The following is a 12,837-nucleotide window of genomic DNA, read 5'->3' on the forward strand; positions in this document are numbered from 1 at the left end:
TGCTGCTGCAATCCACGCGTTTTAGATCTGCATAACTCCACCTCTTTAAACACAGCACCTTCACCCCCTGCTGTTCCCACCCGCCTCAACACCGTTGGAAGGGAGGAGAACCAATTAAGGTGGGGGGTGGGGTGGAACGAGCAGCTGTCTACCCTTAGCAGGAGGGCTCCTGATTACATACCTCTCCTGCTGCTGCTGCTGGCTGTCCAGCAGCAGACTGAAGGTGGCTGCTGCTGTGCACAGGTATATAAAGGCTCAGAGCCTATTATGACACGCGCAGCCAGCGTTCCATTGCCACATTCCATCTACTGCAGGCAGGATACCTGGCTGGCTGAATGTCGCTGAGAAGCTCACAGAGACCGCCATAAGCAACAGTTTAACAGAATGCCACAGACTAATCAACCAAACTTTTTGGGTTGGGTTCTCTTTTATAGTCTGCAGGCATTAAATGAAAGAAGTCAGTGTTCCAGCAGAAGGAGACAACGTTTCAGAAAAGGCATTGTAGCAAACCAAAAAAGAAATTTTAAGCGCAGCAGAGTAACCAGCGCACATACCTGTTAGCTCAGGTGAGTTTAAAAGGCTGCTGTTGATAACAAGGGCATTTGCTAAATAGATGGTGTGTGTGCAACAATATACTGAAAGGTCAATTATATTGTGCAGCTTATCTCACCACCTGTAGTTATTTAGGTGAAAGCTCCAAAATGCTTGCCTAATATGTCTGTTTATCCAAAAGGAAGTAAAAAGGGAGAGCTAGAAAGATAGCATTGCATCACATTACATGGCAATGCAATGCACAGTTGCTGAAGTTGAACCAAAATGAGCTTGTAATCTGGCTTCTGCAACTTTGAACATGAAAAATCCAATGAGGAGAAGAAAAGCAAAGCCAACGAGTCCATCCCAAAATCCGACAAACAAGTAAAATGAACAAAAAACATTGAATTCAATTCTTTCTGATTTTAGAAACTGCATTAAAGAAGGGGTGCACCGGTCCTGGAGATACTGCAATACCAGGTCAATGCGTGGAGTGGACAGAGCAAGCTCTTTTTCCATCTCCCTGTTCTAAAAATCCATTTAATATATGGTCCCCAGATAGGGGACGTATCAGATATTAAACTGATAAGAACAGATACTACACTTGATCTTAGCCAAAAGGCCGAGAAGCGATAACCAGAATTGGTTTCAAACTACGGAGCCACCCAAGGATCCTGAAAAGTCCATTTGTGGAGATGAGCTCCTGGACTCCCGTTAAGAAGACATGTTGTCAACCTCTAGATCCCTTACATGCCTGCACTTTTCGGCTTGCTGCTGCTGCAATCCACGCGTTTTAGATCTGCATAACTCCACCTCTTTAAACACAGCACCTTCACCCCCTGCTGTTCCCACCCGCCTCAACACCGTTGGAAGGGAGGAGAACCAATTAAGGCGGGGGGTGGGGTGGAACGAGCAGCTGTCTACCCTTAGCAGGAGGGCTCCTGATTACATACCTCTCCTGCTGCTGCTGCTGGCTGTCCAGCAGCAGACTGAAGGTGGCTGCTGCTGTGCACAGGTATATAAAGGCTCAGAGCCTATTATGACACGCGCAGCCAGCGTTCCATTGCCACATTCCATCTACTGCAGGCAGGATACCTGGCTGGCTGAATGTCGCTGAGAAGCTCACAGAGACCGCCATAAGCAACAGTTTAACAGAATGCCACAGACTAATCAACCAAACTTTTTGGGTTGGGTTCTCTTTTATAGTCTGCAGGCATTAAATGAAAGAAGTCAGTGTTCCAGCAGAAGGAGACAACGTTTCAGAAAAGGCATTGTAGCAAACCAAAAAAGAAATTTTAAGCGCAGCAGAGTAACCAGCGCACATACCTGTTAGCTCAGGTGAGTTTAAAAGGCTGCTGTTGATAACAAGGGCATTTGCTAAATAGATGGTGTGTGTGCAACAATATACTGAAAGGTCAATTATATTGTGCAGCTTATCTCACCACCTGTAGTTATTTAGGTGAAAGCTCCAAAATGCTTGCCTAATATGTCTGTTTATCCAAAAGGAAGTAAAAAGGGAGAGCTAGAAAGATAGCATTGCATCACATTACATGGCAATGCAATGCACAGTTGCTGAAGTTGAACCAAAATGAGCTTGTAATCTGGCTTCTGCAACTTTGAACATGAAAAATCCAATGAGGAGAAGAAAAGCAAAGCCAAAGAGTCCATCCCAAAATCCGACAAACAAGCAAAATGAACAAAAAACATTGAATTCAATTCTTTCTGATTTTAGAAACTGCATTAAAGAAGGGGTGCACCGGTCCTGGAGATACTGCAATACCAGGTCAATGCGTGGAGTGGACAGAGCAAGCTCTTTTTCCATCTCCCTGTTCTAAAAATCCATTTAATATATGGTCCCCAGATAGGGGACGTATCAGATATTAAACTGATAAGAACAGATACTACACTTGATCTTAGCCAAAAGGCCGAGAAGCGATAACCAGAATTGGTTTCAAACTACGGAGCCACCCAAGGATCCTGAAAAGTCCATTTGTGGAGATGAGCTCCTGGACTCCCGTTAAGAAGACATGTTGTCAACCTCTAGATCCCTTACATGCCTGCACTTTTCGGCTTGCTGCTGCTGCAATCCACGCGTTTTAGATCTGCATAACTCCACCTCTTTAAACACAGCACCTTCACCCCCTGCTGTTCCCACCCGCCTCAACACCGTTGGAAGGGAGGAGAACCAATTAAGGCGGGGGGTGGGGTGGAACGAGCAGCTGTCTACCCTTAGCAGGAGGGCTCCTGATTACATACCTCTCCTGCTGCTGCTGCTGCTGCTGGCTGTCCAGCAGCAGACTGAAGGTGGCTGCTGCTGTGCACAGGTATATAAAGGCTCAGAGCCTATTATGACACGCGCAGCCAGCGTTCCATTGCCACATTCCATCTACTGCAGGCAGGATACCTGGCTGGCTGAATGTCGCTGAGAAGCTCACAGAGACCGCCATAAGCAACAGTTTAACAGAATGCCACAGACTAATCAACCAAACTTTTTGGGTTGGGTTCTCTTTTATAGTCTGCAGGCATTAAATGAAAGAAGTCAGTGTTCCAGCAGAAGGAGACAACGTTTCAGAAAAGGCATTGTAGCAAACCAAAAAAGAAATTTTAAGCGCAGCAGAGTAACCAGCGCACATACCTGTTAGCTCAGGTGAGTTTAAAAGGCTGCTGTTGATAACAAGGGCATTTGCTAAATAGATGGTGTGTGTGCAACAATATACTGAAAGGTCAATTATATTGTGCAGCTTATCTCACCACCTGTAGTTATTTAGGTGAAAGCTCCAAAATGCTTGCCTAATATGTCTGTTTATCCAAAAGGAAGTAAAAAGGGAGAGCTAGAAAGATAGCATTGCATCACATTACATGGCAATGCAATGCACAGTTGCTGAAGTTGAACCAAAATGAGCTTGTAATCTGGCTTCTGCAACTTTGAACATGAAAAATCCAATGAGGAGAAGAAAAGCAAAGCCAAAGAGTCCATCCCAAAATCCGACAAACAAGCAAAATGAACAAAAAACATTGAATTCAATTCTTTCTGATTTTAGAAACTGCATTAAAGAAGGGGTGCACCGGTCCTGGAGATACTGCAATACCAGGTCAATGCGTGGAGTGGACAGAGCAAGCTCTTTTTCCATCTCCCTGTTCTAAAAATCCATTTAATATATGGTCCCCAGATAGGGGACGTATCAGATATTAAACTGATAAGAACAGATTTTGCGTTTATATTTAAAATATCGTAGTCTTTATCTTTTCTTCAGAGCTTTAAAATAACATCTTCCATAGGTGATAGTTCCATATACTCAGGGCTCTTTTCTTTCCAAGCTTCTTCATATCCATTAGGTAGTACATATAAATTTCACTTAATGCCAGTCTTATACAATCCTTGACTTCTATATAGTCTCTTTTAAACAACAATATGTTTCTGGTCTTCCATAGAGCACTTTTAACACAACTCAAAGTGCACCATAAAACTCTCTCTTTTTCTTTCGTCATGTTTGGTAAAATCCCATATAAAACCACTTCATGGCTTAAAAAATTAAGACCAGATAAAAATTTTAAAAGCTCACCACAGTCTTTCCACACTTGCTGTGCAAAATCACAATTCCAAATAAGGTGCATAGTAGTCTCATCATTATTGCACTGATGCCTCGGGCAGGTTTGTATAGTGCTAAGTCTTCTTTTATACTGGAAATCACGAGTCGGTAAACATTCCTGCACAATCATCCAAGCTAAGTCTTTATGTTGATTCATCAGGTAAGGTGCATTTGTTAAATTCCATATTTTAGTGACTCTGCTATATGAATAATGGCTTATGGGCGTCAAAGTTTCTTTCTTTTTTAATTGCTGCAGCAGCTTCCTTGCATTCTTCAATGTCTCCATCTCAAAAGAATCTAGGCCATATAATCTGATAACTTTCTCCAGGATGGCATATTGTTGTGGAGGGGATAACAACACTGGGCTTGTTAAAGAAATGGATATCCACTTTCGCCTCCTAAAAATGTGGCCAGCTGCATATCTTAAAAAATGTGCCCAAGGGCTTGAAGCAAACATATATTTAAAACAGAGGCTAAAAAACTTTGAGCATAAAAACAGTTTGACGTTGGGAACATCCTTACCACCAAGGTGGTGCATCTTGTACATTGTTTCTCTCTTCACCTTTTCGAACTTAGAGTTCCACACAAATTCAAACAGCATTCTCTGTAATCTTCTCGCTGTAAGGTCACTTGGGGGATAAACATAACTGAGATATAACATGACAGGAAGCAGAAGGGCCTTAATAATTAAAACTTTACCTTCGATTGTTAATTTTCTTAATTTCCAAAAGTCAATCTTCTTTTGTATTTTGTCCCTTACTCCATCCCAGCTCTTCATTCCATCATTCTGTCGATCAAAAATCACGCCCAGAATTTTAATCTTCTCTGACTGCATCGGGAGATCAGGGATGGACACATCCGCCCAATTGCCACGGACAAAACAATCACATTTCTCAATGTTTAACTTAAAACCTGAGGCTTCACAAAAAAAATTGGTCGTTCTTATAGCTCTCCTGAGAGCGGCAGGTGATGAACAAAAAATAGTAATATCATCCATGTAGCCCATTACCTTCACATCTCTTCCATGTCCTCCAGGGATAGGGACACCTTTAATCACTTTATCCTCTCGTAGCATAGATAAAAGAGGCTCTATTGCACATATAAATAGCACTGGGGACAAAGGGCAGCCTTGCTTCACACCTGAATGCAAAAACACTTCATTAGACAAAAATCCATTGATTAAAATTTTACTAAAAGAGTTCTTATATAAAAGTGCCACTTGCTTGATAAAAATTTCAGGGAAGCCCATTTTTCTTAAAACCAACCATAAAAAACAATGAGAGACACGATCAAAAGCCTTTTGAAAATCCAACGATAAAATTGCTAAGTCTTGCTTCCTGGATTGCTGGTACCATATGACATCGCGGATGGTATTGAGATGCTCCGCAACTCCTCTTCCTGGCACCCCACATACCTGGTCTTCATAAATAACTTTGGATAAAACTTTTTTAAAACGGTTCACTAAAATTTTGGACATCAACTTGTAATCAACATTCAACAGTGTGATTGGTCTCCAGTTTGCCAGATGGGATTTGGCTCCTTTTTTAAAAATCAGGGAGACCAGACCACTTCTCCAAGATATAGGCAGGATATCACACTTAAAAGCTTCTTTGATTACTAAAAACAAGTCGGGTTTTAAAAAATTCCAAAATTCACGATAAAATTCAACAGGCAAACCGTCAGAACCAGGGGTTTTCCCATAGGAAAAACTTTTGATAGCAGCATCTACTTCCGACAAGGTGACTTCAGTGCATAACAATTCTTGGTCTTCGCGGCTCAGACTATTTTTTAATGAATTAAGGGCATCTTCAGTAAAAGACTGGTCTATAGTTTTCTCATGAAAAAGCTGCTGATAAAACTGGTGAGCTTGGTTGAGCATACCTTCAGTTGTAGTTTCACCCTCTAATTCTGTTATCATTTCCTTAGCAGCAACTACTTTTTTAAAAAAAAATCTTGAGCACTTTTCATTTTTCTCCATCACTTCAATTTTTGAGTTATAAATTATTTCCTTACCCTTCGACTCTATACTCTTTTTAATTTCTTTTTTTGTTGCTTCAATTAAATCGTCCATTTCAAGTCCCACATCTCTTAGTTGATAACAGGTCTGCAATTTAGTAATAAGCCTTTTATGCCAAGCGGACTTTTCTCTTGCATTGGCTATGCTGACCTTGATAAAAAAACTTTTTATCTTCATCTTGCTGTATTCCCACCATTCTAGCAGAGTTAAAAATTTTTGTTGTTTTGTTCTTAAATAATTAAAAAACGCTTTAAAATCTGTTCTTACCTTAGGATCTTGTAACAATGTTGTATTTAGCCTCCAAACTCCTCTTGCCTTGACAAGCCCAGGTAATTCTAACTCTGATAACAACATCTTATGATCTGAAAAAATGTTTGGGATTAAGACAACAGATTTGACATTCACATATTGGGACATGAAAATAAAATCAATACGAGATTTAGAAGAAGAGTTCTCCCAAGTATAACCGGGATCATTACTACGGATCTCTTTCCAGGAGTCTCTAAGAAAAAAATCAGTTAACAAATCCTTTAGTTGTTTCTCTGTTTTGTCTTTTTTAGGAACGGTGGAACTCCCGCTTCTCCCTTCACCAGGCAAGACACAATTGAAATCCCCACAGAACATCAGAGGCGATGAACCAGGTAGGTAATATTGCACATCTTCAAACAACTGATGTCTCTCTTCCTTCAGCGGAGAAGCATAAATGTTCAAAAGTCTAAAGTCCACACCTTTAAAACTAATATTTAAGAAAAGAGCACGTCCAGAAGAAATGTCCACAAAAGAGTTGATTTTAAAGTCATGCGACCTAAACAGCACTCCAATGCCAGAGGAACGATTTTCATTATCTCCGGACCAGATAGAGGGCCCATGAGGCCAATCTTTTCTTAAATCTGCATAATTCATATCAAAGTCAATGTTACATTCTTGCAAACAAAAGACATCACAGTCCACTGTTGACAGGTAGGAAAACAAAGCAGCCCTTCTTGTAGAGCCCCTTATACTCCTCACATTGAGCGAGGCTACTTTAATTGATGAGGTCATGATAGGTTAGTTCAGGTCACACTACTGTCAGAATCAGACATAAAGCCCACCGATGTTAACGGGCTCTGCACTTCTGAGTCCGAAAAAGAAATGTTTATAGGGTCTGAAGGCCTTGGCTCCTCAGGAGGGGCAGCGGGAGCCATTGGCTTGTATTGCAGAAGACTTGGTTTTAATGGACACTTCTTGGAAGTCTCCCTGGCCACATTCTCATCAGACCTATCATCTGTTTTCCTTTTCCTACGAGTTTCCAGCTCCATTGCTTCTTCCTCCGAGCTAAATGTCCCGATTTCAGCAGAGGGACTCCCCTCCACCACCATATCACCCGGATCAGAATCAGCAGCCCAGTCCTTAGATGAAGCTTCCCTCCTCTCAGGACGGACAGGTTTCTCAGCTGGAGGTTTCTGCATAGACGTGGGCTTATGCGCAGCAGGAATAGGAGAACTGGCAGGTTTTCCCTGTGCAGCAGGCACTGAAGTGCTTGTGGACCCGCCTACAGGGGGTTGTGTTCGCACAGTAGATACAGGAGCACCGGTGGGACCCCCCTTAGCAGCAGGAGCAGGAGGGTTGGTTGGCTTCCTCTGTGCAGCAGGTGCAGACGTACCACCTGATGTACTAGCAGGCTTGGTCTGTGGAGCAGGTACTGGAGAGCTAGAAGACTGCCCCCGCGCTGTAGACGCACCCGCAGGAGCAGGAACAGCAGAGGGTTGCCTCTGCCCCCCGGGAGCAGATGGAGGCACACGGGCAGGTTGCTTTGCCAGCGTTTCAGCATAGGTTTCCGCCTTTTTCTTCAAAGGACACTCCCGGAAGGAGTGACCTGGGACCCGGCAGATGTTGCACACCATCTCATTGGTACAGTCCATTGTGGCATGTCCATGCTTGTAGCACTTCTTACAGATTGCCACCTCCTCCTTGCAGTTCTCATAAGTGTGACCGAAACACATGCATTTCCGGCAGAAGAGGGGCATGTCCGGGTAGAAGAGGCGCCCCCGCTCCCTACCGATCAGGAAACTTGACGGAGGATGACGCTGACCACCAATGCCATTTGGATCTTCACAAAATTTAACAAAAAATTTATGCTTTCCCGTCCAGAGGTTTTCCTCATTCATGACCTTGTGGGAATACCGCAGTTCTGGGAAATAGTTTTGAAGAAAGCAAATAATATTAACTAAGGGAACATGAGGGTTGCTCATCTGAACCACGAGCGGCTTCTCTCCACCGGAGTAAAGGATGACAAAGGTGAGTCCTTTAAGATCCTCATCTGAAAGGTGCAGGTGAATCTGGCGGAAGAGGTTCTGGCACGCATACTCCGACTCCAGAGTCAAAGTGAAGGAACCGGGGCGATCTTGAAGGGCCAGGATGTCTTCCCTCTTTACTCCTAGGATCTCCAGCAGCACTCTCCTCACGAAAAACTTCAAGGTCATCTTCTCCTTGGATGCATCGTCCACTTCGATCTTGAAAGAGTTCTTGATGCGAAGGTCACCAGCTCTGGCATAGCGCACTGCGGCCGCTACTGCTGATGCCATCTTCAAAAGGTAGATAGGGTCGATCGCCTTCTTGGTTTCTTTGCGTATCTGCCCCCTAAAGCAGCATGAGGCTTAAGACGGCTTTTACACCGCCGATGCCTCAAGGCCAAGGGCACGATTGGCTTAGAATCCTTCTGGCAAGATGTGGTATCTTAGCCAAAAGGCCGAGAAGCGATAACCAGAATTGGTTTCAAACTACGGAGCCACCCAAGGATCCTGAAAAGTCCATTTGTGGAGATGAGCTCCTGGACTCCCGTTAAGAAGACATGTTGTCAACCTCTAGATCCCTTACATGCCTGCACTTTTCGGCTTGCTGCTGCTGCAATCCACGCGTTTTAGATCTGCATAACTCCACCTCTTTAAACACAGCACCTTCACCCCCTGCTGTTCCCACCCGCCTCAACACCGTTGGAAGGGAGGAGAACCAATTAAGGCGGGGGGTGGGGTGGAACGAGCAGCTGTCTACCCTTAGCAGGAGGGCTCCTGATTACATACCTCTCCTGCTGCTGCTGCTGGCTGTCCAGCAGCAGACTGAAGGTGGCTGCTGCTGTGCACAGGTATATAAAGGCTCAGAGCCTATTATGACACGCGCAGCCAGCGTTCCATTGCCACATTCCATCTACTGCAGGCAGGATACCTGGGTGGCTGAATGTCGCTGAGAAGCTCACAGAGACCGCCATAAGCAACAGTTTAACAGAATGCCACAGACTAATCAACCAAACTTTTTGGGTTGGGTTCTCTTTTATAGTCTGCAGGCATTAAATGAAAGAAGTCAGTGTTCCAGCAGAAGGAGACAACGTTTCAGAAAAGGCATTGTAGCAAACCAAAAAAGAAATTTTAAGCGCAGCAGAGTAACCAGCGCACATACCTGTTAGCTCAGGTGAGTTTAAAAGGCTGCTGTTGATAACAAGGGCATTTGCTAAATAGATGGTGTGTGTGCAACAATATACTGAAAGGTCAATTATATTGTGCAGCTTATCTCACCACCTGTAGTTATTTAGGTGAAAGCTCCAAAATGCTTGCCTAATATGTCTGTTTATCCAAAAGGAAGTAAAAAGGGAGAGCTAGAAAGATAGCATTGCATCACATTACATGGCAATGCAATGCACAGTTGCTGAAGTTGAACCAAAATGAGCTTGTAATCTGGCTTCTGCAACTTTGAACATGAAAAATCCAATGAGGAGAAGAAAAGCAAAGCCAACGAGTCCATCCCAAAATCCGACAAACAAGTAAAATGAACAAAAAACATTGAATTCAATTCTTTCTGATTTTAGAAACTGCATTAAAGAAGGGGTGCACCGGTCCTGGAGATACTGCAATACCAGGTCAATGCGTGGAGTGGACAGAGCAAGCTCTTTTTCCATCTCCCTGTTCTAAAAATCCATTTAATATATGGTCCCCAGATAGGGGACGTATCAGATATTAAACTGATAAGAACAGATACTACACTTGATCTTAGCCAAAAGGCCGAGAAGCGATAACCAGAATTGGTTTCAAACTACGGAGCCACCCAAGGATCCTGAAAAGTCCATTTGTGGAGATGAGCTCCTGGACTCCCGTTAAGAAGACATGTTGTCAACCTCTAGATCCCTTACATGCCTGCACTTTTCGGCTTGCTGCTGCTGCAATCCACGCGTTTTAGATCTGCATAACTCCACCTCTTTAAACACAGCACCTTCACCCCCTGCTGTTCCCACCCGCCTCAACACCGTTGGAAGGGAGGAGAACCAATTAAGGCGGGGGGTGGGGTGGAACGAGCAGCTGTCTACCCTTAGCAGGAGGGCTCCTGATTACATACCTCTCCTGCTGCTGCTGCTGCTGGCTGTCCAGCAGCAGACTGAAGGTGGCTGCTGCTGTGCACAGGTATATAAAGGCTCAGAGCCTATTATGACACGCGCAGCCAGCGTTCCATTGCCACATTCCATCTACTGCAGGCAGGATACCTGGCTGGCTGAATGTCGCTGAGAAGCTCACAGAGACCGCCATAAGCAACAGTTTAACAGAATGCCACAGACTAATCAACCAAACTTTTTGGGTTGGGTTCTCTTTTATAGTCTGCAGGCATTAAATGAAAGAAGTCAGTGTTCCAGCAGAAGGAGACAACGTTTCAGAAAAGGCATTGTAGCAAACCAAAAAAGAAATTTTAAGCGCAGCAGAGTAACCAGCGCACATACCTGTTAGCTCAGGTGAGTTTAAAAGGCTGCTGTTGATAACAAGGGCATTTGCTAAATAGATGGTGTGTGTGCAACAATATACTGAAAGGTCAATTATATTGTGCAGCTTATCTCACCACCTGTAGTTATTTAGGTGAAAGCTCCAAAATGCTTGCCTAATATGTCTGTTTATCCAAAAGGAAGTAAAAAGGGAGAGCTAGAAAGATAGCATTGCATCACATTACATGGCAATGCAATGCACAGTTGCTGAAGTTGAACCAAAATGAGCTTGTAATCTGGCTTCTGCAACTTTGAACATGAAAAATCCAATGAGGAGAAGAAAAGCAAAGCCAAAGAGTCCATCCCAAAATCCGACAAACAAGCAAAATGAACAAAAAACATTGAATTCAATTCTTTCTGATTTTAGAAACTGCATTAAAGAAGGGGTGCACCGGTCCTGGAGATACTGCAATACCAGGTCAATGCGTGGAGTGGACAGAGCAAGCTCTTTTTCCATCTCCCTGTTCTAAAAATCCATTTAATATATGGTCCCCAGATAGGGGACGTATCAGATATTAAACTGATAAGAACAGATACTACACTTGATCTTAGCCAAAAGGCCGAGAAGCGATAACCAGAATTGGTTTCAAACTACGGAGCCACCCAAGGATCCTGAAAAGTCCATTTGTGGAGATGAGCTCCTGGACTCCCGTTAAGAAGACATGTTGTCAACCTCTAGATCCCTTACATGCCTGCACTTTTCGGCTTGCTGCTGCTGCAATCCACGCGTTTTAGATCTGCATAACTCCACCTCTTTAAACACAGCACCTTCACCCCCTGCTGTTCCCACCCGCCTCAACACCGTTGGAAGGGAGGAGAACCAATTAAGGCGGGGGGTGGGGTGGAACGAGCAGCTGTCTACCCTTAGCAGGAGGGCTCCTGATTACATACCTCTCCTGCTGCTGCTGCTGCTGGCTGTCCAGCAGCAGACTGAAGGTGGCTGCTGCTGTGCACAGGTATATAAAGGCTCAGAGCCTATTATGACACGCGCAGCCAGCGTTCCATTGCCACATTCCATCTACTGCAGGCAGGATACCTGGCTGGCTGAATGTCGCTGAGAAGCTCACAGAGACCGCCATAAGCAACAGTTTAACAGAATGCCACAGACTAATCAACCAAACTTTTTGGGTTGGGTTCTCTTTTATAGTCTGCAGGCATTAAATGAAAGAAGTCAGTGTTCCAGCAGAAGGAGACAACGTTTCAGAAAAGGCATTGTAGCAAACCAAAAAAGAAATTTTAAGCGCAGCAGAGTAACCAGCGCACACACCTGTTAGCTCAGGTGAGTTTAAAAGGCTGCTGTTGATAACAAGGGCATTTGCTAAATAGATGGTGTGTGTGCAACAATATACTGAAAGGTCAATTATATTGTGCAGCTTATCTCACCACCTGTAGTTATTTAGGTGAAAGCTCCAAAATGCTTGCCTAATATGTCTGTTTATCCAAAAGGAAGTAAAAAGGGAGAGCTAGAAAGATAGCATTGCATCGCATTACATGGCAATGCAATGCACAGTTGCTGAAGTTGAACCAAAATGAGCTTGTAATCTGGCTTCTGCAACTTTGAACATGAAAAATCCAATGAGGAGAAGAAAAGCAAAGCCAAAGAGTCCATCCCAAAATCCGACAAACAAGCAAAATGAACAAAAAACATTGAATTCAATTCTTTCTGATTTTAGAAACTGCATTAAAGAAGGGGTGCACCTGTCCTGGAGATACTGCAATACCAGGTCAATGCGTGGAGTGGACAGAGCAAGCTCTTTTTCCATCTCCCTGTTCTAAAAATCCATTTAATATATGGTCCCCAGATAGGGGACGTATCAGATATTAAACTGATAAGAACAGATACTACACTTGATCTTAGCCAAAAGGCCGAGAAGCGATAACCAGAATTGGTTTCAAACTACGGAGCCACCCAAGGATCCTGA

At 43.7% G+C, this 12,837-nt stretch overlaps 5 non-coding genes and 1 pseudogene across 5 annotated transcripts; all 6 read right to left on the reverse strand.

Annotated features, from left to right (window-relative positions):
• Positions 1–974: 974 nt before the first annotated feature.
• On the reverse strand, positions 975–1,165 carry LOC141204005 (U2 spliceosomal RNA). The gene has a single exon (XR_012274980.1). It is a non-coding gene; the product is annotated as a U2 spliceosomal RNA (small nuclear RNA).
• A 1,112-nt stretch (positions 1,166–2,277) lies between these two features.
• LOC141204006 (U2 spliceosomal RNA) lies at positions 2,278–2,468 on the reverse strand. The gene has a single exon (XR_012274981.1). It is a non-coding gene; the product is annotated as a U2 spliceosomal RNA (small nuclear RNA).
• A 1,118-nt stretch (positions 2,469–3,586) lies between these two features.
• On the reverse strand, positions 3,587–3,762 carry LOC141204266 (U2 spliceosomal RNA; annotated as a pseudogene).
• A 6,228-nt stretch (positions 3,763–9,990) lies between these two features.
• LOC141204007 (U2 spliceosomal RNA) lies at positions 9,991–10,181 on the reverse strand. Its single transcript, XR_012274982.1, has one exon. It is a non-coding gene; the product is annotated as a U2 spliceosomal RNA (small nuclear RNA).
• A 1,115-nt stretch (positions 10,182–11,296) lies between these two features.
• LOC141204009 (U2 spliceosomal RNA) lies at positions 11,297–11,487 on the reverse strand. The gene has a single exon (XR_012274984.1). It is a non-coding gene; the product is annotated as a U2 spliceosomal RNA (small nuclear RNA).
• Positions 11,488–12,602: 1,115 nt separating this feature from the next.
• Positions 12,603–12,793, reverse strand: LOC141204144 (U2 spliceosomal RNA). The gene has a single exon (XR_012275116.1). It is a non-coding gene; the product is annotated as a U2 spliceosomal RNA (small nuclear RNA).
• Between the last annotated feature and the right edge of the window lie 44 nt (positions 12,794–12,837).

This window comes from Phyllobates terribilis, unplaced genomic scaffold (genome assembly GCF_046119375.1).
Source record: "Phyllobates terribilis strain yellow unplaced genomic scaffold, ASM4611937v1 Scaffold_134__1_contigs__length_4944459, whole genome shotgun sequence".
Taxonomy (NCBI): Eukaryota; Metazoa; Chordata; class Amphibia; order Anura; family Dendrobatidae; genus Phyllobates; species Phyllobates terribilis.